The sequence below is a fragment of the Hibiscus syriacus genome, unplaced genomic scaffold (genome assembly GCF_006381635.1).
Source record: "Hibiscus syriacus cultivar Baekdansim isolate YM2019G1 unplaced genomic scaffold, ASM638163v2 tig00110998_pilon, whole genome shotgun sequence".
NCBI lineage: Eukaryota > Viridiplantae > Streptophyta > Magnoliopsida > Malvales > Malvaceae > Hibiscus > Hibiscus syriacus.
In genome coordinates, this window is record NW_024062945.1 from 998,796 (window position 1) to 1,024,900 (window position 26,105).

The following is a 26,105-nucleotide window of genomic DNA, read 5'->3' on the forward strand; positions in this document are numbered from 1 at the left end:
TTCTCTGGTGGTCGTTCGGTGTCAAATTTCAAGGATAGGTTTGTCTTAACTCAGGGAGTTCAGATCCGGCCTTAGTTTTGTGAGAAATAGCCCCTAGCTCCACGAAAAAGGCCAAAGATCTTTTGACTCTTCACCTCTGTGATCTAATTCCTCTATTGTTGGATCATCGTGGGATCAAGTTATGTGTCCACCCTCATCATTATCTCGTTGCTGACCGTTCGGGTATCAAAAGAAGGCTTCGGTCGCCGAAAAGTACCAACAACCAACGGCAAAGGGTGAATTTCTTCTCTCTTTTTCCTTTTTCAATTCCCTTTTTATCTCTCTTTTTTCAAACCTTGGATCCCCCTAAATCTCTCCATGCATGCTTGATTTTAAAATGGTTAATGGTGGCTCAGTTTGGTAAGGTAACAGTGGCTATGGTGATAGGTTTAGAGAATGATGATGGCTTGACAGGGTATGGGCTTCCCGAAAAATTCGGGATTCTTTTTTATTTTTATTCAAGACCGACGATGACGACTGGAATCGACAACGGTGGCTTTCCCAGTTGGCAGCGGCGACAGGAAGCTAGGTCCAGGTTGCTAGGGTTTGCTTGGTTAGAGTTAGTTTAGGTTGTGGGCTTGGCTAATATTTGGGCTTAGGTTTGAGGTCTAGGCAAGTTGGAAGATGTTGGGTTAATTAGGTTGTAATCTGGGCCTACAAAAATTAATAAAATTAAATAATATTAATATTTAATAATAAAAAACGACTAAAATTCAAACAAAAACGGGTGTCTACAGCTGTCTTTTTTTTTATATATTCTTGTGTTAAAAATAATAGGACAAAGATAAAAAGACAACGAGTTGTTTTTCGGTTCCACCTTTTGCATTGAAATTTGACATTGTCTTAAGAGACTAAAAAAGTATCTTTATCTCAAGGGAGATGTTTTCAAAATTCAGTTTCGAAGAGGAACATTTTCAAAAGAGTAGAATTTTAAAATGTTAAAACTTGCACTTCCAAGCGAAAAAAATTTTAAGCAAGGCAAAATTTGTTTCAAGGGAAACAATGTCAATGATTTGGATTTCAAAGGACCTTGTCTCGAGCGAGACAAAATTAGTTTCAAAAGAAATTATCTCATGTGAGATAAAGTTTTCTTTTGAGATAAAATGAGGTAAAATTTGTTTTTGTATTTCAAGGGAAACTGTGATAAGCAAGATGAATATTTTGCTTCAAGAGAAGGAATCTCAAAGGATACAATTGATATGTTCCTTCGCGTTGAGGAAGTCTAATCATTGTTTGATGATTTGACATTTCATTTGAGAATGTCGAGTTTATTGATGACATTATTCCTTCGTGTTGAGGACGGCTAGTCGTATTAGAAATACTGTGCATCTAAAGACAACATTGTTCTTTCGCGTTGAGGAAATATGATTGCCTGAAGATATTTTGACTTTGGAAACAACATTGTTCCTTCGCGTTAAATAGATTTGGTCATTTTTGGGTGATTTACTCAATGTCAAATATGATGATGACATTGCTTCTTCGCGTTGATGAGGTCTAGTCAGTGGACGATATTGTTCCTATGTGTTGAGGACATCTAGTCGTGTTTGGATAATTGTGCATACAGAGACAATATTGTTCATTTGTGTTGAGGAAGTCTGATTTTCTAGAGATAATTAGTTTTGTAAACGACATTGCTCCTTTTATGTTGAAGAGATATGTGATATTCTACTCGTCAAATTTGATGATGACATTGCTCATTCTCGTTAAGGAGATCTAGTCATGATTAAAAGATGATTGATCCACTACTGAGATGGATTTCTCGGATCCTGTTTGAAAAGGTCATATGCTATGATGTTATGCGTGTCATATGAGATATGTATTAAAATGATCTAATGCAATTATGATGAATGTTTGATGCATATTTGCATGATTTGATATGAGAACTAAGACTTCATCGCTTTTGATGAACTGTAATGTCCCAAAACCTAGGTTAGGAGTTATGGGTTAACCCGAGGCAGTTTAGACAAGCCCAATAGCCTTGTAGGAGAGCTTAGTCCATTTGGAGTTTGGATTGGGCTTGGTTTGGGGACCATTTGATATTAAAAAAGGGTATTTTTAATTTTGGGTGAAAAAAGAAAAGACTAAAAGGGCAATTTCACCATTAAGAATTTCAAAAGCTAAAATCATTTAGTTTTTGATGATATCACGTATGTTTCCTTCCTCTTTTTCATCATCATCTCTTTGTCTTCTCCCTTTTCTTCTCGCCATATTTTCCTCTCTAATACTAGAACAAAGGTTGAAGCTTTTAGTTCTACAAGCTTTGTTCAAGAGTTCTAAGGTAAGAAATGAAATCTCCACCTCAATAGCTTCAATTTAAGCCTTCAAACACAAGACTTGAGCCATTGTAGCCATAGATGGGTTTTAGTGGGGTTTTATGAAACCAAATGTTTCTAGCTTGTTTTTGGTGGATTTAAGTGTTAGAAAGTATCCTAAACTTCAATCCAAGCTTCCAAAATGAGTTAATAACTCATTTATCTTGTTTTTGATTAGTGGAAGATGTTAGAGAAAGCTCCAAGTCAAGAGGGAAGGAGAAATTGACCCTTGGGTGATTTGAGGAGATTTCCAACAGCTATGAAGTTAAGGTAACACATTTAAAACTCTTCCATACCATTTGTGAATCATTAGAATGCATCTAGCTAAAGAGTTTGAGTTGTAGAGTATTCATGGTATATTCACGAATTTAGTGTTTATGGCATGTTTAAGGACCTATTATGATCCCTTATTTTATACATAATACTTAATAATGTTTGGGGACCTCATTAGGGCATATTGAGTAACTTAGGGAGTCAAATTCATTCCCAAACAGGGAAGATCTGTGTTTGAGTATCGGTATTGAAAGAACAATATTGATATTATTCTTGAGAGGAATATAATGAGGGAAATTTAGTATAGAAGTATCGATACTCCTTCATTGAGTATTGATACCGTGTGTAGAGTATTGATACTTCCCATAGGAGTATCAATATAGATATATTTTTCAAAATATCGAAGGAAATTTTGGTATCAATACTCAAAGAATATCGATACCCTAAGCTCTGGAGTATCGATACTGCCCCAAAGTATTGATACTAGTTTTAACCCTATAGTACCGATACCAAGGGGTGAGTATCAGTACCATTAGACATTTTTGGGCAAATAGTCTATATGAATTAGAAGAAAAGTTGAGGGACCCTAGAACACTAATGTACCATCAAATAAGACTACAAGTGAGAATCATAATTGACATGCAATTACAGTTGGAAACAATATCAATTAGGGCAACATAAAACTAACCTTGGTTGATACTCGGGAAAATGACTAGGACACCCGAGTTACTTTTGATGAGGAAATTAGAAACAAAGTATAGAATGTTCAGATATCCTTAGGTAGTGCGCGAGACACTTTGAGACTAAATAAGGTGCGAGACCCAAACACCCGCTAGGGGTAGGTTAGTTGGGTGTCATGTCCGACGTAGAGATCCCGAACCACAGCCTTGGTAGACTAGAGGAATGTGAGTCCCGAGATGTGTAACCCTCTGACCACACCATGATGTTTACCTGAGAATAATGTGTAGTATACGAGTATACTCACCCTTCAATTGCACTTGATAGTATGAACATTTAACGAGCATTTTTAATATGATTTAGTTGTTATTGTTGCACTAGTCTAGTGAGCTCAGCATTCAGAATTTGTTTCCGTGTACAGGTCGTTAGGAGGAGTATTCGGGGAGCCTGTCGAATAGAGGACGTTCCAGACAGTTTGAGCAACTGAGTACATCTCGAGTCACTTCTTTAGGGGGCATGTATTATTCATAGACCTTATTGTATGTGAGTCATAACTCTCTTTTTAAATACTCGATTGTATTATTTTTTATGTACTTATTTTGGGAGCTCTCGATGTGAACCTCATATTGAATTATGTTGATTTCTTTGGTTGAATGGTTTTAATCTATGATCTCTAAAGTATTTAAAGAAAAATTTTAGGTTAGCCACTCTAGTGGTCCCATGTTGTATTCTAAATTGGTCGACTATGTATCGTATTGGTTTAGGGTGTTAAATTTAATGGTATTAGAGCGTCATGTTCAATCTTTCCTATGATCTGCATGATAGAGTTAGTGAGAGTTTATAAATATACACGTCTCTAGGGAGTCGAGAGTACTATCATGTCTGGAATAACGATAATGATTCTTTGTTTTATCTTAATTTCAAAGTTTACACATGAACAATAGTGCCGCTTTGAGCCACGAGGGCAAGGATGAAATTAGAGCTTCTTTAGTAGGTGATACCGGAGAAACGTTCATCCTAGATTCTGAATACGAGGTCCCCGGGGATGCGTGAGTTGACGAGGTGACTTTCTTCTATGACTTGACTTTCTCCCTTCGGTATATAATGAGTTATTCCTAGGATGCTTGTTATGCCACCAACCTAGCTAGCTCTTCCAGTCCCTCCAGTTGTTGACCAGTAGTTGAGGGAAACTCTGAGGACACTACGCCTGTTACACCTTACGTTGAGGGTATGCTAAAGTGTGTCACTGCCCTGTTGAAGGGCGACGCTATTGACTGGTGGGAGACAATTGAGATGCCAATGGAGCCTGAGCAATCCACTTAGGAGCACTTCTTGGATGAGTTTCATTAGAAGTACATAGGCGAGGCTTACACTGACAATATAAGGGATCAGTTTCTGCATTTGATGTAAGGAGACCGGTTAGTGTTCGAGTACGAGAGGGAGTTCCTCCGTCTGAGTCGTTATGCACCTGAGTTGGTGGCGTTTGAGTACCACCGCAACAGAAGGTTCAGGGAGGGCCTCCACTTAGACATCTTCACCCACCTAGCCGTCGATCCGCCAAGAGTTTTCACTGAGTTGGTTCACTAGGTAATGACGTTATAGAGGGCTTTAGGTATGAGAGCTACAACATCTGACACTACTCTGAATAGAGCATGAGGGTAGTTGAGTCTTCGAGGCCTTCTCAGCCTTTTGCCAAGAGGGTCAGGGATTCTTAGGTATATTGGAGGCTTCGTAAGGTTAGCCGAGTAGGGTCTGACAGAGCACAGGCAGATGAGGCGGATCTAAGCATAGGATGCCTTTGACATCAGTTTCTGTGGAGAGCATCGATAACTCAAGGAAGACATTATCCCAAGCAGATTGTTTAGTCAACAAGAGGAACCATATGGGAGCTTGCTAGCGAGGATCCCAAGGATGTTTTGGTTCTGGTTCCCTGGACCACTTCAATAGAGATTGCCCCGAGGCACGAAGTTCAACACCTGTGCTAACCTAGAGATCAAATCAGATGATGCAGAAGGGTAGAGGACCCCATATAGGGGGAGTACTACATCCGTGTAGTTTAGTAGAGGAACAACTTGCTCAATGGCCGGTGTCGAGCCTAGAGTCCTCACGCCAGTATGCAGTCAAGGCCTAGGAAGAGTGTGATGCGGCTAACGTGATTTCAGGTACTTTTATGATGTTTTTTATTCTAGTCACCACTTTAATAGACCCAATATCCACACACTCCTATATCTGTTATGACCTAGTACGAGAGAGGAATATCTCAGTAGAGGACCTTGAGATAGGTGTCTGAGTATCTAGTCCACTAGGATTAGATGTCTTGGTAGACAAGGTCTGCCGTAAGTGTCTCTTAGTGATATGAGGTGAGACCTTTCCGATCGATTTAATGGATCTTATCTTCAGAGAGTTCGACATGATCTTTGGCATGGAATGATTGTCAAAGCACGATGCAAGTTTGAGATGCGGAGCTATAAAAATCAAACTTAGAAGGAATGATGGAACCAAGGTAGTGATGGTTAGTGAGAGGCCGAAGTGTACCAGGATTGTGTTCGGCCATCAAGGTGCACAGGATGTTAGATCGGGGTTGTGAAGCTTTCTTAACTCACGTAATCGACGCTCAAGTCACAATTTCGAGACTCGAGGATATTAGAACCATTTGAAAAAGTAGGTTTATAAGTTTTGTACATTTTGTTGGCATGTATCCCTGGTTTAAATGGAAATGCTCTGACCAGTTTTTGTAAATGTAAATTTTATGGTATTTATGTAAATAATGAACTATATATTTTCAGTTGAATTGGAAAGTTGTACTCTTTATCTTTTATCAAAATGTTATGCCATTCAAAAGAAAATTTTATTGTCAACTATTTAAAGGTCAAAGATTTGAAAAATCAATATGGCACCTCGAATTTGTTTTCTGGTTGGGCTGTTACAATAAAGATGGCAACAAGTTTAAGGGTCAATTTCATTGTTGGACATTAAGAAAAGGGGGAAAAAGACCAAAGAAAACAAGAAAGGAATCCTGAAACAGTGCATGATTGAAGGTAGTAAACTAGTTGAGTCCCAAAGTTCATACTGGAGATCAAGAATCTGATGGAAAGTTGCATTTATGCCAGGCCCAAACCCAGTAGGAAACAATTATTGGTTAACAAATCCAAAAATCTTCACCTAAAACAAAAACATTTAGCAATAAGATAACCCTTAAATACTCAAGATAATGAAGTAAAAGAGATGAATATGGATTATATAATAGGCATTTACAGTTTGATTCGCCACTAAAACATGAATGTAACTATTTTTTGTTCTATCACGAAACACATATTGATGAAGATTACCATAATGCTCACGGCTCAAGTACATATCAGAAAACCTTGGTCAAAACTGTGGACATCTATTATATCTCCACACATAGAGGTAAATTTTCTGGCAAGAAAGAGACAACTATGAACAATCAAACCTGAGTTCTTCAAGCCCAAAGAAAGACTGGAGTTCCCTAGGCTTGTATTTGGTTCATTTTGGTCATTCCCCATTTCCTTTGTATCAAGTTCTATTAGACTTGAAGAAACAAGATAAATGTCTAAAACTGAACCACTGGCGACACCTAATACTTGATCTTTCATAAAGACTTCATTAAATAGACAAGAATCATGCAATGATTTATCAGTGGTAAGAACCTCAGATGAGAATGAAAGTCTTCGTAAATATGTTCGAGAAGTAATAGGAACTTTAACATTTTTTAAACCAGAATCCTTAATATTACATAGAGGACCTTCTTTATGGTGAGATTTATCAATTTCATCCATTATTGTGAGATTTATAGATAAAGACATTATTACCATCAGATAATAATCTTCATGTCTCATGCTCATGCGTAGGCAAATATTATCAACGATAAAAAACGAAGGCTTTTTAGAGTGAAGACTTGGGTATCATTTTTGTTGGAATGTTAAAGGTTATTAATTTAACTTTTATGCTCATATGGAGGCAAGTCAGGTCATTTAACTCTAAAGTGAATACGATGGAAGGAATGTTGCTAACTTGCTACGAAGATTCTTCATAGAGGATTTTGATGAGGTGTTAAGGCCATAGTGTTTATTTTTGAATATTTGTGTTTCTTTATTATTTTCTTATAATATGCATTTGACAATTTAAGTCGTAAACAAAGTAAAGGGGAATGGTGCCAAGTGGTTTAAAGTTCAATCAGATATTGCTTCAGTTGTTGATCGTAACCATTTTTATAGATTATATATGATGCAATGGACTTTTTTTGGATGAATTATGTTGTGTCATATCCTATACACTTTTCCAACTATCCAATTAATGTTAGTATCATAAAGGTTCATTTGAATAACATCTTTAGCAACTCATGTATAGTCCTTTGATTTGCCACTGAAACATGAATCCAACTATTTTTTGTTCTATCACGAAACACATATTGATGAAGATCACCATAGTGCTCATGGCTCGAGCACATATCAGAAAAACCTTGGTCAAAACTGTGAACATCTATTATATCTCCACACAGAGGTAAATTTTCTGGTAGGAAAAGAACTATGAACAAGCGAACCTGAGTTCTTCGAGCCCAAAGAAAGACTAGAGTTCCCTAGGTTTGCATTTTGATCATTCCCCATTCCCTTTGTATCAAGTTCTATTAGACTTGAATAGACAAGATAAATGTCTAAAACCGAACCACAGGCAACACCCAATACTTGATCTTTCATAAAGACTTCATTAAATAGACAAGAATCATGCAATGATTTATCAGTGGTAAGAATCTCAGAGGAGAATGAAAGTCTTCGCAAATATGTTAACACCTTTTAAATTAGAATCCTTAATATTACAGAGAGGACCTTCTTTATGGTGCTTTATTAAATGAAAACCACCAACTGAAATTGAATGGAAATGAGCAAAGCTGATTTTTTTCTACGAATAAGATATTTATACAAACAATCTATCATTTATGTGTTGTGTGAATAAAAACATAAGAAAGGGGAAAATAGGAATTTAAAAGTACATGATACTTCAAATTACTTTCATATGCAAAAGCAGAAAAATCTTCTTCGCACTTTCTTTACAAACTTTAGTTTTTGCATTAGCCTTTATTCTATAAAAGGTTCCTGAACTTGTAAAGATAAAATTATTAACACCTTGTATTGTAGACAAGCATAGAAACTCATTAGAAAAGCTTGGTCTCATGCAACTCTGATCGTCACATGTTTCCCTTAAAGAAATTCATTATTCAAAACATACTATCAATCTTCTACCTCTTACTAGAAGAATTATCTTCGAAAGCTTATCTTGATGTATAATAGACCCAACTGATGACCTCTTAATAGTAGAATGATCTGTGGAGTTACCAATAGTATAGTATATCAAAACCTTATCTTGATGTATAGTTTCCTCTTTTCCAGCTAGAAACAAATACCACAACATGACTATGGCTTTGGCAAACACAACTCGGAATAAAGTTTAAGAGTCTGAATTCGTCTCTAAGATTAACCGACTCTTACCACACCATTCGGATTCACAAACAACTCTCAAAATAAACTCTACTTATTGTTAGTCTTGAAAGTTAATTTTTAATAAAGCAATTGTATTTAGTTCTTCTTTCTTTCTTTATGAAGAATCTTCGTAGCAAGTTACCAACATACCTTACATCATATTCACTTTAGAGTTAAATAACGCCACTTGCCTCCATATGAGCATAAGAGTTAAATTACTAACTTTTAACATTCCAACCAAAATGATATCCAAGTTTTCACTCTGAAAAGCCTTCTTTTTTTATCGTTGATAATATTTGCTCACGCAAGTGACAGGATGATTATTATTTGATTGTAACAGTGCCTTTATCTATTAATCTCACAATAATGGATGAAACAGAATATTTTTTTTGATAAGAAACTAGGTCTCATTAAAAACCCATTCATACCCGTCACTGTACATACGTACCTCAGTGGACATTGAAAGGAGGAAAAGAATGCCTATAAATTTTATTTTATATATAAATAACACCTCATACATTAACAAACATATTACAAAACATCACCCAACTTCTTAATCACATCCCTCACTACAAACACACAACCCAATCCAAAAACTTACTAAACAATTACCCAACTTTGCCAAACCGTCAACCTCCCAATTTAAAACCCTTTTAACTGATCTTATAATAACCTATACTCCATTACAACACTAACAATTTCCTTGACCAGTTGTGAAAACACATTAGGATATGCTTCAAGAGTCTTAATCCATTTAACTGCATTCGGAGAATCCTTCAGGTCCTGGTCCTCCTATTCAAGCTGAATTGAAGGCCATTCAAACTAGTTTAGAGTTGTTTGTGGAATCAGAATGGTGTGGTAAGGGTCAGTTAATCTTAGAGACGGATTCAGACTCCTGAACTTTATTCCGAGAGTTGTTTTTGCCGAGGCCATAGTCATGTCGTGGTATTTGTTTCTAACTGGAAAAGAGGGAACTATACATCAAGATAAGATTTTGATATATTGTACTATTGGTAACCCCTCAGATCATTCTTCTATTAAGAGGTCATAATTGTGTCCATTATACATCAAGATAAGGTTTCGAGGATAATTCTTCCAGTAAGAGACATAATATTGATAGTATGTTTTGAGGAATGAACTTCTTTAAGGGAAACATGTGACTATCAGAGTTGCATGAGACCAAACTTTTCTTATGAGTTTCTATGATTAACTATAATACAATGTGTTAATAATTTTATCTTTACAAGTTCAGAGACATTGTATAGAATAAAGGTCAATGCAAAAACTAATTTTTTAAAGAAAGTGCGAAGAAGATTTTTCTGGCTTTTGCATCAGAAAGTAATTTGAAGTATCAGGTACTTTTAAATTTCTACTTTCCCTTTCTAATGTTATTATTCACACAACACATAAATGATGGATTGTTTGTACAAGTATCTTATTCGTAGAAGAAAACCAATTTTGTTCATTTCCATTCAATTTCAGTTGTTGCAAGTTGGTGGTTTTCATTTAATGAAGCACCATAAAGAAGGTTCTCTCTGTAATATTAAGGATTCTGGTTTAAAAGGTGTTAAAGTTCCTATTAATTCTCGAACATATTTGCGAAGACTTTCATTCTCCTCTGAGGTTCTTACCACTGATAAATCATTGCATGATTCTTCTCTATTTAATGAAGTCTTTATGAAAGATCAAGTATTGGGTGTTGCCAGTGGTTCAGTTTTAGACACTTATCTTCATGTCTCTTCAAATCTAATAGAACTTGATACAAAGGAGATGGGAAATGGCCAAAATGAACCAAATGCAAACCTAGGGAACTCTAGTCTTTCTTTGGACTCGAAGAACTCAGGTTCACTTGTTAATAGTTACCTCTTTCCTGCCAGAAAATTTACCTATGTGTGGAGATATAATAGATGTCCACAATTTTAACCAAGGTTCTTCTGATATGTGCTTGAGCCGTGAACACTATGGTGATCTTTATCAATATGTATTTCATGATAGAACAAAAGATAGTTGCATTCATGTTTCAGTGACGAATCAAAGGACTACACATGAGTTGCTAAAAATGTTATTCGAATGAACTTTTATGATACTAACATTAATTTGATAGTTGAAAAAGTGTATAAGATATGACACAACATAATTCATCCAAAAAAGGGTCCCTTGCATCATATATAATCTATAAAAAATGGTTACGATCAACAACTAAAGCAATATCTAATTTAACTTTAAACCACTTTCAACCATTCCCTTTTATTTTATATACGACTGAAATTGTCAAATGCATATTATAAGAAAATAATAAAAAATCACAAATACTTAAACATGAACACTATGGCCTTAACACCTCATCAAACATCAAAATCTTACTCAACTTATTGTTGGTCTTGAAAGATAATTTTTAATAAAACAACTGTACTTAGTTTTCCTTTCATCCTCTATGAAAAATCTTCATAGCAAGTTAACAACATTCTTTCCATCATATTCACTTTAAAGTTAAATGACCTCACTTGCCACCATATGAGCATAAGAGTTAAATTACCAACCTTTAACATTTAAATCAAAATGATACCGAAGTCTTCACTCTGAAAAGCCTTACTTTTTTATTGTTGATAATATTTGCCCACGCATGAGACATGAAGATTATTATCTGATGGTAGCAGTACCTATATCCATAAATCTCACAATAATGGATGAAACTGAATATTTATTTATAAGAAACTAGGCCTCATTAAAAACACCTTCATACACGTCATTGTACATAAGTACCTCAAATGACATTGAAAGGAGGAAAAGAATACCTATAAATTTTATTCCATAAATAAATAACAAATCATACATCAACAGACATATTACAAAACACCACCCAACTTAATCACATCTCTCCCTACAAACACAACCCAACCCAAAAACTTACTAAACAATTACCCTATACCTGACTTAGCCAAACCGTCAGCCTCCCAATTTACAACACTTTTAACTGATCTTATAATAACCCTATACTCCATTACAACACTAACGATTTCCTTAACCAACTATGAGAACACATTAGGACATGCTTCAGAAGTCTTAATCTAGGAGAATCGAAAACTTAGGGAATTTCTACGAAAACCACACAACCACTCTATATCTAGAAATAAAAAACAATTGATTCTGATCTATTATCCATTCTCGAAATCCACTTGGTTCCAACACTTCCATACTGTCTATAAGATGGCTCCCGGAATAAAGTTTCAAATAATGGAGTTTGGATCTAAACTTCCCCAATATGATAAAAAACATTAGTTTACACTGGAAGAGCTGTAGATATATTCCATAAGCTTAAAAACCTCCCCCATAAACCCCACGCAATCGAACAAGAAAAGAACAAGTGAGAAACCGTCTCTTGGTACATGCCACAAAGAGGGCATAACAAGTTCTCTATCCCACTAACACCTCTTTATTAATTCAAATTTAGCAACCAATTTTTAATGCAAAACTTGCTACATAAACGTTTCCAGCCTTGGTGTCGTATAACCAATCCAAACCATCTTTGACCAAACCGTATTGTCAATAGAACCCCGTCATTAATTTCACACTTGCTTTTGCCGAATAAACACCCTCCCCATTACTCATCCACACACAAAGATCATCCTCATCCTCCCGAATCCTAACACAATTTAATAACGACAACAACTCCATTCATTTCTCCACTTCCCAATCCAATAAATCCCTTCTCAACTGGATATCCCAACACCATTCTCCTCTATTAAAAAAACCAAATTTGGAGATTTTTCCTTGTTTATTCAAGGAAAGAGAAAACAACCTCGGAAACAACACTCTAAGAGGGACATTGTTAACCCACCTTTCAAAACAAAACAATAAATCCTTCCCCCATCCGACTCTCAATTGGAAATGATTTCGAAAAACTTGACCAAATTCATCATTCGCCCAACAGTTATTTACAACTCCCCTCCACATCGAAGATGACTTATAGGGTACCACATTGTCCAACAATATTGCTCTATTATACAAACTATACTTGCATCACACCAAACTCTTCCACCAAGACTCCTTTTCCGAAGCAAATTTCCATGCCCACTTCCCCAAGATAGCCTTGTTCATAATATTTAAATCTATAAGCCCCAACCCCTTGATCTTTAGGTTTGCACACTGTCTGCCAATTCACCTAATGGATATGATTTTTCTGTGATGAACCCCCATAAGAAATTTTCCATAATAGAATTCAATTTCATTACAACCTTATTCGGCATTCTAAAAACAATGACATAAAATAGACTGGCAAAGCGCTCAAGACCGACTTAACCAATAATGTTGTCCCTATAATAGAAAGAGTATTTGTTTTCCAACCTGACAACTTCGGGTAACATCTCTAGATTACTGGTTACCACATAGAAGCCTAGTTCTTTGTCAAACCCAGGGGAAAACCAAGATACTCCATTGGAAAGGTTCCATCCAATCAAATCTGTCCACGCTCTGAGGCCCGATTTATCAACATTAATACTGAAAATTATGCTTTTTGACAAATTTAGTTGTAACCCTGAGCACAATTCAAATATAGTCAAAACTATTTTTACATTCTTCAGCTGTCCTTTCGAGCACCACAAAAAAATAACAAATCATCGGCAAACTGCAAATGAGATAGTGGGAACGCCTTATTGGGTTGCCGATCTGAAACCCACTGAAAAGACCCAATTTAACCGCCTTAGACAGCATCAAGCTTAACATCTCACCCAGGGTTTTAAAAAACGGCCCTTGATCGCGATTTCGGACGCGATATAACGGTTTCGCCGCCGTCCGAGTTACCCGCGACGACCGCAATCACGGTAAATCCGAAATAACCGAAAACGCGACTGCGACTGCGATTTGAAACCCTGATCTCACCCACTAAATTAAACAATAGCATTAATAAAGAACACCATTGACGTAACCTCCTAGACATCTTGAATTTCTCAATTGGAGAGCCATTCAACAATACTGAGATTGAAGCTGACGATAAACAGTTTGAAATCCAGAAACACCATCGCTACCCACACCCCATATATTCCATAACCTTTTACAATATCAACCAGTCTATTGAGTCATAGGCTCTTCTGAAATCCACTTTAAATGCCACCCCTTTCAAACCTTTTTTCCTCCAAAAATTGATCCCCTCATTCGCTATAAAGGAGTAATCAAGAATCTGCATCCCAGGTACAAAAGCAAACTGTTTAGAACCTACAAGAGTATCAACACAAGCCCTCAATCTTCTTGAAAGGACTTTCGACAAAATTTTGTATTGGCCACTTACCAAACTGATAGGACTGTAGTCTTCAAAGCTCTCCGAATTCATTTTCTTGGGAATCAAAGATATGAACCAATGATTCACACCATTCTCCCAAGTCTTCCCTGAATAAAAATCCAAAAAAGTAAAGATCTCATCCTTCATAACCGGCAAGAATTTCTTGAAAAGAAACCCATATTTAGCCCATCTGGTCCTTGAGCCTTGTTACTATCCGAAGATGCAATTGCTTTCCAAATTTCCTCCTCCTTCAAGCACCTTTCCACCATCATACTTTGCTCATTCGATAATCTAGCAAACTCGAGGTCCACTTTATCCACTCCCACAATTGGCTTCCTATTATAGGCCTCTTTAATAAAATTAAGAACACATGATTTAATCTGATATGGTTCTGAGATCCAATCGCCATTAACTTTAAGAACATTTAGGGCGTTTGCCCTACCCCCATTTGTTGCACACTGGTGAAAATATCTGGAATTTTTATCCCCACCTATAATCCATTTATGACTGGACTTTTGGAACCAAATTAATTCCTCTTTCTTGTACAGATCCCACAATTGCATCTTTGCCTTCACAATTGCATACCACGATACTAGATTTAAACCCTGTTGTATACCTGCCTCCATGTTAAAAATAGAATTCTCCAACTCTATAATTCTACCTAGAATCAATAAATGTTTATTATTCGACCAATTTCTAATAATTCTCTTCGCTTCATTTAGCATGTTTGCAACTTTTCTCCTTTTATCTTTTTTCATCTCTTCCAATGTTGATTCCATCATTTCCTGAAAACCGTGTTCCTCCATCGTATAGTTAAAAAGCCTGAACGGTTTCAGACCCCAATTAACCTCCCTCCTTTCTAGTATTATCGCATTATGATCAGATAGCAATTTTGGGATAAGAATCTGAATCATATCTGGATAAAGGCTCAAGAATCTAGAATTCACTAGGAATCGGTCGAGTCTGATAAAAGTGGGAGAATCCTATTGTTTTACCACGTAAAATTCCCTCAAGATAGGGGAAGATATGTTAGTTTAGCATGAAGAACAAAGTCCCCAAGCAATCTCATAGAATGCGAATTACGTAATCTTCCTTGTTTCTCCCCCGAGTACAAATATAAGTTAAAATACCCCCAACACACATAGAGAATAGTCCATCTGTTCTAAGAAACATAGAAGTTCCTAAAAAAAACTCTTCTTTTCTGATTCAACCCTAGGACTATACACACATTAACAAAACAACAAACCTCTTCATTATCCTTAATTTTACCCTTCACTGCAGTGAACCTTCTGAAAATAAATTGTTGCTCCCTCTCAAAACAATTCTCATCCCAAAGATTAAGTAAACCTCCTGCTGCCCCTTCTAAAGGGGACGAACCATAGTTACATAAATCGCTCAATAGCCCACGATCTACGAACTGAACGCTGCGATCCAAAATGCGGTACGAACTATTTCCGGTCGTTCCAAAATCACGATTCAGTACGAAAGCTTATACGATTCGGTACGAACACGTTCCAAAATCGCCGGAGACGAAAAAAGTTGAAGCTTTCTTCGTATATCTACGTTGATAGACACATTTTTGGGCGAAACTAACCTTGGATCTGAAACAAGGGTGAGGAAACGATTCGGGTGACATCTCTCTTTTAATTCTGACGCCGACATACGGTGGCAGCCATTGATGATGGGCGGAAAACCCACCGGAATCTGGACGCCGGTTGTATCTCCCTCTCTCTCAAAACTAAGAAATGAAACAAAATAAAAATAAGCATGTTTTGGCTTATGATGATGATCCAACCTTCCCACCCTTGGATCAAAGTAGATCTAATGGCTTAAAACACTTTGTGTTTTCTCCTATGGATCAATAACGTGGCGCGACAGGAGCCTTAGGATCAAGCCTTCAACCAAGGGCTCTAAGTGATTTGTGTTTGTTTGACTTGGATGGATGAAGTGGCTAGGAATAAGGGCCCTTGGATCAAAGCTCATCAATGGTCCAAGTTGATTTGTGTTTTCTTCACTTGGTTTGATGAGCTGCCATCCTAGAAAATACCAAAATTATTAATTTCATAAAAGCAAGGGTCCCACCTCATTTACCTGCCAAAACCCGCAGCAGAAATAAGGTAAAGAAGACAATTTTTTTGATTTTTAAAATTCAAGTATATTGGGCTATAAATGGGCTATTTTGAGAAACTCTTGTAATGAACACTTTTTATTGGATTTATCTGGTAAATAGTGATTTTGTAATATGAACAGGTTTGGTCTTGAATAAAATGGACTCTAAAATTTGTTTAAAAAAAAAATGCAATCGTTTTGGCTTTTTCTCATTTTCATGTTTTTGGTTAAGGGTAAATATCTGTTTAAATCTTTGTTCTTTTTTTATGTGTTATTTCAGTTATTAAGGAAGTTTTAATTTCTTTTATTTTATTCCTACTATTTATAGTTACTTATAAAATTTGATGTAGAAAAATAACCTAAGAAACTGGTACATCATACCAATTTACATGGTACATCGTACCGAAGTGATCCGAAATAAGTCTACCCCCTCGTACCGAATATTAGGGACCTAGCGAGTTGCGATCCGTTCCACGTTACCGTACAAGAGCGTACCGCGATCCATGCGACTATGGGACGAACATGAACCTCTTAGTTTTCTTCCACCAAACTTTCTTAATATAGCCTGATTCACAGATTCCAATTTTGTCTTCTGCATAAACACCAAAAACGGCTTTCTCCTTAAAATCAAACTTCTCACCGCTTTTTTTTCTCTTTTCTCCCTAAGCCCCTGATATTCCAAAACACACACGAAAAACTTGACATGAAAATATTTCAACCACTTAAAAGAATCCACAAGACATAAACGATAATGGTTAACAAGAAAACTAAACTAGCAAAAAGTATAATCAATTGAACACTTAAAAAGTTTAATTACAAGAATTCATATATATTCCAACAAACCTAGGGCCTGGAATTACCAACTTCAGGTGGCCATGATATGGTTCAGTAGCAGAGCAACATGATTCATGTTTCTTGAATTCCATTAGCACACCATGCTGCCAAAGCAAAGTTATGACAAGATTGTAATGGAATGACCAGAATAGAAACGTAATAAAAAAATCAACAGGAGTTTACTGATTTACTCATGCTTGAAATACTGACAAATGCAAATGTGAGTTAGCAAACCTTTGAACTAGTCCGTCGTTCTGGAAATAGCTCAAAATTATCCAAGGTCAGATCAACAGAAATAATTATATTGATTGATGAATAAGAAAGAGAAATTTCATAAAAATACTTCATTCCAGTCAAAAAAATCTCACAAACAGGGAAGCAAGTTAATTACATGGCTTGATCCCAAAATCTTCTTTCTGGAAAAAAATACCAAAAAATGTTTTCTGGAAACACAAAACAAGTAGTACTATCCTGAAACCCAAAATCTATATAAATGATTAACACAGAGAATTATGCACCATAAACAACCAAACCATGAATATCTCAAGAAAACTTTCCATACCACAGTCTCGTAGGAAAACCTAATGTCTCAATAAAGTCCCACAGTCGGCTTTGTGAGTACGACAAAATAAGACACCTGCAACATAAAGTTGAATTACAATTCAGTCATGTCAGTCATCCTTTCAGGTCTTAAGCGCGTCCCTCTATGAAACCATCCATCATTGAAATGGCAGATCCAACTTATAAATAGGTTCATCAATTAAAAAACATGAAGAAGAATTCAAATTCAGTTTCTATAGTAATTCTAAAAAGAATAGCACTAGTTATATAGCATTGCTAAAAGTGAATAAAGACAATATTTAAACGGGTTCATCAATTAAAAAATATGAAAAATAATTCAAATTCAGTTTCTATAGTAATTCTAAAAAGAATAACACAAGTTATATAGCATTGCTAGAAGTGAATAAAGGAAATATTGAATGATAAGTTCAGGAATGTGTAATACATTGTATTTAATGGAGAGAATGATTTTACTATGACGCTGGTATTGAAGCAAGCCCCGAGAACAAGAAAGTTGCCCAAGAAAATTGTGGATCCACAAAATGGACATTTCTAATTGAAATCTGCTCATAAGAAACAAGCAAATAGATAAAATATAAACAAGGCCACACTGAACAAGCATAAGATTATGATAATAAAACAATGAATAAATCAAATGAATATTTTACTCACAACAGCACCAATCCTAAGACCGTGAGGTGGCATGAGTGACTGATTTGTTAATAAAAGCCACACTTCTTTGTCCAGCTCAACAACCATTCCTTGCATATAAACATTTTTGACAGTACCTTCATAAGAATCACGTACAACCTTTCTTTTCTTCAATAATATCGGCAAATGGAGAACAGTGTTCTCAGCAGTAACAAGCATCAAAACAGACTCTTGCTTCCCCATTATAGCCAACTTCTTCATCAAACCCGAAATCATAACAACCTTCCCAATGAGCTTAATCAGCACAGGAAGCCAACACCAAGCAGGCCCACAAAAGTACACACACAGGTACTGTAAAAGAATGACAATCCGCTGCTCCAAGTAAAACACTGACATAGAACAACACAATTTGCATTCACAAATCATAATTTTCACTTGAAAACCTCGAAGATTCATTGTTTTTCTTGAATTTGAGTCTTCAACTGAACATGGAACAGCAGAGACAGGACTAACAGCTCCTATTATTCCGTGAATTTGATAGGACTTAGCATTGCTAGTTTTAGGTACGTGTTCGATAGAACTGGAAACTAAAGGAAACGAAACTATAATCATGCTTGAACATCGACTGAGCCCTTGACTCGAATCAGACAAGTCCCATTTAAAGATTTCCTAGAATCCACCGGAAAGATGATCCGATATAATGAAATTACAGGCAAGAACGTAGATTTTCTTATCAATGGCGCGGAGATCAAATCCTGCAATGTCGCAGGAAACGGCGACTGAATCGTCAGAGAATTGGAGGCAGTTTTCGTGCGGGCAATTAAGAGTCAGGGTAGGGAGTCTTAAGGTTCCGACGAGAGTAGTCGGGTAATCGAGCTGAACCAGAGGTTTAAGTTCCTGGTTAGGGTTTGAAGAGGAAGATCCACGTGGCGGTTGAGAGTTTTGATCAGAGATGATCGGAGGGCCGGGAGTTGAAGATCCAGTGTGGGAACGACCGTGGCTGAGTAAATCGGAGAGAGTGAGGATCTTCATGTCTTGCATTTTTGTATATGATTTCCGATAGTGAACAGTTATGTTCTACGATTTTCAAGGTGTCGCCAAAGAAAACGAGCTAGGAGAGACAAAAAGCCTTTTCCTGCCAAGTGCAGTTTTCAACTTAGGGTTATATCGGGTTATCGACCCAATCCATGAAGAAATCGGATTTGGAGTGTTGGCAGGTAAAGAAAGGGACGCAGAAGGGGAAAGCTTGAGGCTTGAGGCTTGAGGCTTGAGGGTTGAGGGTAAAACTAAAGTAATTTTCTCTGCATTCTCACTGCTTGTATATATGAATGATAGTATATAATGAAAAATTATTCCGGACAGAAAATTTCAATTATCTTGTTCAAGTGTACTTTTATATTAAGGATATAATACAAATGGTAATACATTATTTTACTCATTTAAATATTAAAAATTATAAAATGATATCTTGATTATATAATATTATTTAATTAAGTTTTCTAAGTTATAAAATGATCATTTGATTATTCATACGTTTTAAAATTATACTTTTCTGTTAAAAAGTGAGGGTAATATAAATTAGACGTTACTATGTTGATTGTGGTATGATAAAATTTGATTCTAAAGTCTCAAACGACTATCATATCTCAATTAATAAGTTAATATCCAGCTTAGATTATCATTAATTTTTTTAATAATAAGGATAAATTTAAAACATATGAATAATCATATAATTATTTTATAATTTTTAATAGTCAATGGACTCGACAGAGTAACGCTTTATAGTAAAAAAATATTTTATAACTTTTTAATAGTTGAAAGACTCAATAAAGTATTGTCCTATAATCAAGGATCATTAGTGTAATTTACCCTTACATTAAAGCATTAAAAAGGGTAAATTACAAATTTACTCATTAAACTTTACTCTTTTTCCTATTTCACTCACTGTACTTTTAATTTTTTTCAATTCACTCACTGAACTTTGACATTGTTCCTATTTTGGTCACTCTATCGTTAAATAGTTAACGACATTATGACATGGCACACGACATCCAAACGACGACGTTATGAAAAAAAAACTAATTTTCTTCTAAAACGATGTCATTTTGTATATATATAAAAACCTAAAATTTCCTTCATTTTTGTTGAGTTAATCGATCGGATGAATCGATCAAGAGGGGGTGAATTGGCAATTAAAATTGAGGTGGAAGCTTTGACAGAAAATTAAAAATATTGCATAGCGATTTAGAGTGATTCAACTTTCTCAACCAAAGTCTACGTCCACTACCTTAGCTATCACACTAAGGATTTTCCTCAAATTCACTCTTTCTTTTGAGGACAAAGAGTAACCTTACAAATCCCTCAAGAATTATACCCCAAATTCTTAAGAACACTCTCTCTCAAAGAGAAACTTACAAATTTTGTAAACTTACAGAAAAACCTCACAAGGTAGAATGTTTACACAATTTTAGAACAAAGAAATAACACTCAAAGATAAATACAATTGAGCATAAAGTGTGTTCTTGAAAGTAAAATTAATATTGAAAGGATTTTGGCTTGAATTGCTCAAACTTGAGGTTTTATGCTTTATCTCTTATTTCTATCTCAATTCTTGTGTAATTCTTGATCATCAATGGCTTCAGAACTTGTTTAAATACAGCTCAGATCAATTCCAGACGTTGGGGATCTTGATGGAGTCAATCGAGTCGTTATGGTGTGATATCCACTTCAAAAAGCAGTTGGGAGCGTATGGGTATCAGTACTCCTTCATAGGGGTATCGATACTATCTGTATAAAATTCAAATATTTCGACTATTGCAAAACCAATGTGTTGAAACATTTTGATATTTCGATTAACAAATTAAGTTAAATGGATTTTAAGATTTTCCAAATGATTTTCTAAGTATATTCGATATAACTATTCGAATATCAAAACATTACTCCAAATATTTCAAAAATCATTTTAATCCTTACTTAAGTGTAAAATTAAGTTTTAATCATAAAACAATTTCAAAATAATTTTACAAAGTATTTCGAACCAATTCAAAGCCAAAAATTCCAGATTGCTCAGAGGGAACCGATTCCCCCCTAAACAGTTTTGCTCCGAGAATTCCAGTATGCTCGGAGGGAACCGATTCCCCCCAAGGGGGTACCGATTCCCCCCTTGTACAACGGTCGAAATATTTGAAATTTTACACTTAGGAACCAATTCCCTTCAAGGGGAAACGATTCCCCCCACACTCCAAGTTGTTTTATTAAATGTTTTCACACTAAAACGGCTATAATATCTTCTCTAATCATCCCCAACGTTCAGAAGTGATCCAAGGTGTATTTAAGCAAGCTTAGAAGCCATTGATCAAAAATAAGAAACATCAAGCAACTAGAATCAAGAGAGAATCAAAGAGAAAGCATCAAACCTCAAGTTTGAGCATTTCAAGCCTATTTTCATTCAATATTCATTTTGCTTTCAAGAACACTTTTTGTGCTCAATTGTATTCATCTTTGAGTGTTCTTTTCTTTGTTCTAGAATTGTGCAAACATCTTACCTTGTGAGGTTTTCTTGTAAGTTTGCAAATTTGTAATCTTCTCTTTGAGAAAAGAGTGTTCTCAAGAGTTGGGGTATACTCTTGAGGGAATTGTAAGGTTATCTCTTTGGCCTCAAAAGAAAGAACAAATTAGTGAATTTGTTGGAAAATCCTTAGTGTGGATAGCTAAGGTAGTGGACGTAGACTTTGTTTGAGAAAGTCGAACCACTGTAAATCGCTGTGCAATTACTTTCAATTTTCTGCAAAAGCTTCCACAAAATTTTTATTGCCAATTCACCCCCCTCTTGGCCAATTTCGTCATTCGATTAACTCAACAATTGGCATCAGAGCCTAACTCATTTGAAGGTTTTATCGCCTCTTGAGTCGATTCGGGAAGAGTTATATCGATTATTAAAGTCATCAATGGCCTCCGCTTCAAACTTCGACTCCGGTCTCGATTCGATGCCCGTCAACAAGCCTCCTTTCTTCAATGGAGCTAACTACGCCTATTGGAAGAATAGAATGATGTACTTCATTCAAGCAAGTGACATGGGAGCATGGAATGCTGTAGAAGAAGGATATATTAAGCCTATCACTCATCCAAGGTTGTGGAGTGAAGGAGATACAAAAATGTTCCAGCTCAACTCCAAAGCCATCCATATTATCTTTTGTGCTCTTGGACCAGATGAATACGGAAGAGTTTCATCGTGTACAACCGCCAAAGAAATATGGGACAAGCTTCAAGTCACACATGAAGGTACCGATGAGGTAAAGAAATCAAAAATTAGTATTCTAACGCATAGCTATGAAAATTTCAGGATGAAACCAAATGAAGACATCAAAGCTATGACGGATAGATTTTCAACGATTGTCAATGGTCTCAAATCATATGGAGAGATCATCTCAAATGAAAAGCTTGTGAGGAAGTTAGTCTACTCCCTCCCAAAATCATGGCAATCAAAGAAGACGGCAATCATCGAGTCTAAGGACCTATCGTCCTTAACTCTTGAAGAACTTATCGGTTCACTCCTCACTCATGAGATGATGCTTGAAGATGAGGTGGACCTTGATAAAGTTGAAGAGACACCAAAGGAGAAGGAGAAGAAGAAAAACATTGGAGTTGCTCTCAAATCCACAAAAGATGAGAGTGATTCTAATGATGATGATGATGACGAGGAAATGGCATTGTTTGCCAAACGGTTCAGAAAAATGATGAGACCTTACCGAGAAAGAAAATTCAAACGAAATGAAGGCCTCAAAGATGAACCAAAAGAGAAGGACCCGATCATTTGCTATGAATGCAAAAAACCAGGGCATGTCAAATATGATTGCCCACAATTGAAGAAGAATGGTCAATCAAAGAATAAGCACAAGGCTCATGTGGCTACATGGAGCGATGAAGAAGGTTCCGATGAAGAAGAACAAGAAGTAGCAAACTTGTGCTTAATGGCATTTGGGGAAGATTCTAAGGTAACCTCTAACTCATCTGATTTTGATGATTTATCTTATGATGAGCTATTAGAGGAATATAATGGGTTGGCTTCGGATTATGAGAAATTATTTTTAAAATATAAAAATGATGTTTCAAAGTTGAAAAATGAAAATAAACTCATATCCAAAACCAACAATGATATTGAAAGTAAAATCAAAGATTTGCAAATAAAACTAGAAGAGTTTGAAAAGAAAAATTTAGATTTGCAAAATTTACTTTCAAAGGTCAATGATGATCATCAAAAGAAAATTGATGATCTTAAAACTTCTTTTGATAAAGTTGGAACAAAACGTTTTGAAAAAGGAGAAAATTCAAAATCCAACTTTGTTAGAAAAGATTTTAGAAACTACAATCATAGATATCCTCAACGAACCTTAAATGGTAAAATCTTTAGAAGTATATGGGTTCCTAAAGGACTCATTACTAAAGATAAAGATATCCTACACAAATGGATACCTAAGGGAACTAGGATTTTGGAAACTAATGAATATGAACCCAAAAGAATTTGGGTACCAAAAATCAAAAATTAATCTATGTTTGTAGGGAAAGGAGCATTGCTACAAGGAACGGGAAACAAATTCAAATTCATGGTACCTTGATAGTGGATGCTCAAGACACATGACCGGAGACAAAAGCCGGTTCATAGAGCTTAACGTCAAAAATGGAGGAGAAGTGACTTTTGGTGATAATTCAAAAGGTCACATTGAAGGTATTGGTACAATAGGTAATACCTATTCCATACAAATTAAGAATGTTTTATATGTGAATGGATTAAAGCATAATCTATTGAGTATTAGTCAATTATGCGATAAAGGATTCAATGTCTTATTTGAAATTAATGGTTGTAAAGTCATTGACATTGCATCTAATCGGATTATGCTTGTTGGTCATAGAATAGGAAACATTTACATGGTGCATTTAGATTCTATTGATATGACTAATTTATGCCTAGTTGCTAAGGATGAACATGATAGTTGGTTATGGCATAGGAGACTAGGACATGCTAGTATGAGTGTTTTGCAACGGCTAATTCAAGGTAATTTAGTTCGAGGGTTGCCTAAGCTTAAATTTGATAATGATAAAATCTGTGATGCTTGTGCTAAAGGAAAACAAAAACGAGTTTCTTTTAAATCTATAATGATGTATCAACTAGTAGAGTATTACAATTGATCCATTTAGATCTTTTTAGGCCAACTAGAACTACTAGCTTGGGAGGAAAACAATATGCATTTGTCTTGGTAGATGACTATTCTAGATACACTTGGGTTCTATTCTTAAGTACTAAAGATGAAGCATTAGAAAATTTCATCACATTTTCAAAAATAATCCAAAATGAAAAAGGTTACTCTATCACTAGTGTTAGAAGTGATCATGGAACTGAATTTGAAAATCTTGGATTTATTGAGTTTTGTAATTCTAATGGTATTAGCCACAATTTTTCAGCACCTAGAACCCCTCAACAAAATGGAGTTGTTGAGAGGAAAAATCGAACTTTAGAAGAAATGGCTAGAACCATGCTTTGTGAAAATAATTTGCCAAAATATTTTTGGGCGGAAGCCACAAATACCGCTTGTTATGTTGTAAATCGAGTAATGATTAGGCCAATTTTAAAGAAAACTCCATATGAAATTCAAAAATAAAAAGCCTAACATTAGTTATTTTCATCCTTTTGGATGTAAAGTTTTGTTTTAAACAACGGTAAAGAAAATCTTGGTAAATTTGATGCTAAAAGTGATGAAGGAATTTTTCTAGGTTATTCCTTAAATTCTAAAGCTTATAGTGTATTTAATAAAAGAACTTTAGTTGTAGAAGAGTCTATATATGTTGTTTTCGATGATAATCCCCTTCCGAGGAAGGATTCTTCTGTTAATGATGATGTAGGTATTGTACAAGCAAATGACGTTAGACATGACGTTGGAGAATCATCATCAAAAGAAGAAACAAAAGATGAGGAAACTCATGATCCCCTCGAGAATCCAACCATTGAAGAAAGGGAAGTATCTTTTCCAAGAGAGTACAACTATGTCAAGGATGGTGAAATTATAGGTGATCCATCAAAAGGGGTAACTACTCGATCTTCTCTTAGAAATATCTGTAATTATGTTGCATTTATTTCATGCATAGAGCCTAAGAACATCAAAGAAGCATTAAAAGATGAACATTGGATTATGGCTATGCAAGAAGAATTAAATCAATTTGAGAGAAGTAAAGTATGTACATTAGTTGAAAGGCCTAGTAATAAATCTACTGTAGGTACTAGATGGGTTTTTAGAAATAAACTTGATGAAAGTGGTAATATAGTGAGGAACAAGGCTAGACTTGTTGCTCAAGGCTATACTCAAGAAGAAGGCATAGACTACGATGAAACATATGCTCCTGTAGCTAGGATGGAAGCAATTAGAATGTTATTAGCATTTGCATGTTTTCATGAATTTAAATTATATCAAATGGATGTTAAAAGTGCATTTTTAAATGGTTTTATAAAAGAAGAAGTGTACGTGGAACAACCTCCAGGTTTTGAAGATTCAAATTTTCTGGATCATGTTTTAAAATTGACAAAAGCTCTTTATGGTTTAAAACAAGCTCCTAGAGCTTGGTATGAAAGATTGTCAAATTTTTTAATTGAAAAAGGTTTTTTAAAAGGAAAGGTTGACACTACATTGTTTTTTAAAGAGAAAAGGTAAAGATTTAGTAGTTCAAACTTATGTTGATGATATAATATTTGGTTCTACTAATGATGTTCTTTGTCAAGAATTTTCTAAGCTAATGCAAAGTGAGTTTGAGATGAGCATGATGGGGGAGCTCTCATTTTTCTTGGGACTCCAAATCAAGCAAAGAAAAGATGGCATCTTCATTAATCAA

General features: G+C 35.5%; 1 pseudogene; it reads right to left on the reverse strand.

Moving 5' to 3' along the window:
• Positions 1-11,457: 11,457 nt before the first annotated feature.
• On the reverse strand, positions 11,458-19,501 carry LOC120149246 (annotated as a pseudogene).
• Positions 19,502-26,105: the final 6,604 nt, after the last annotated feature.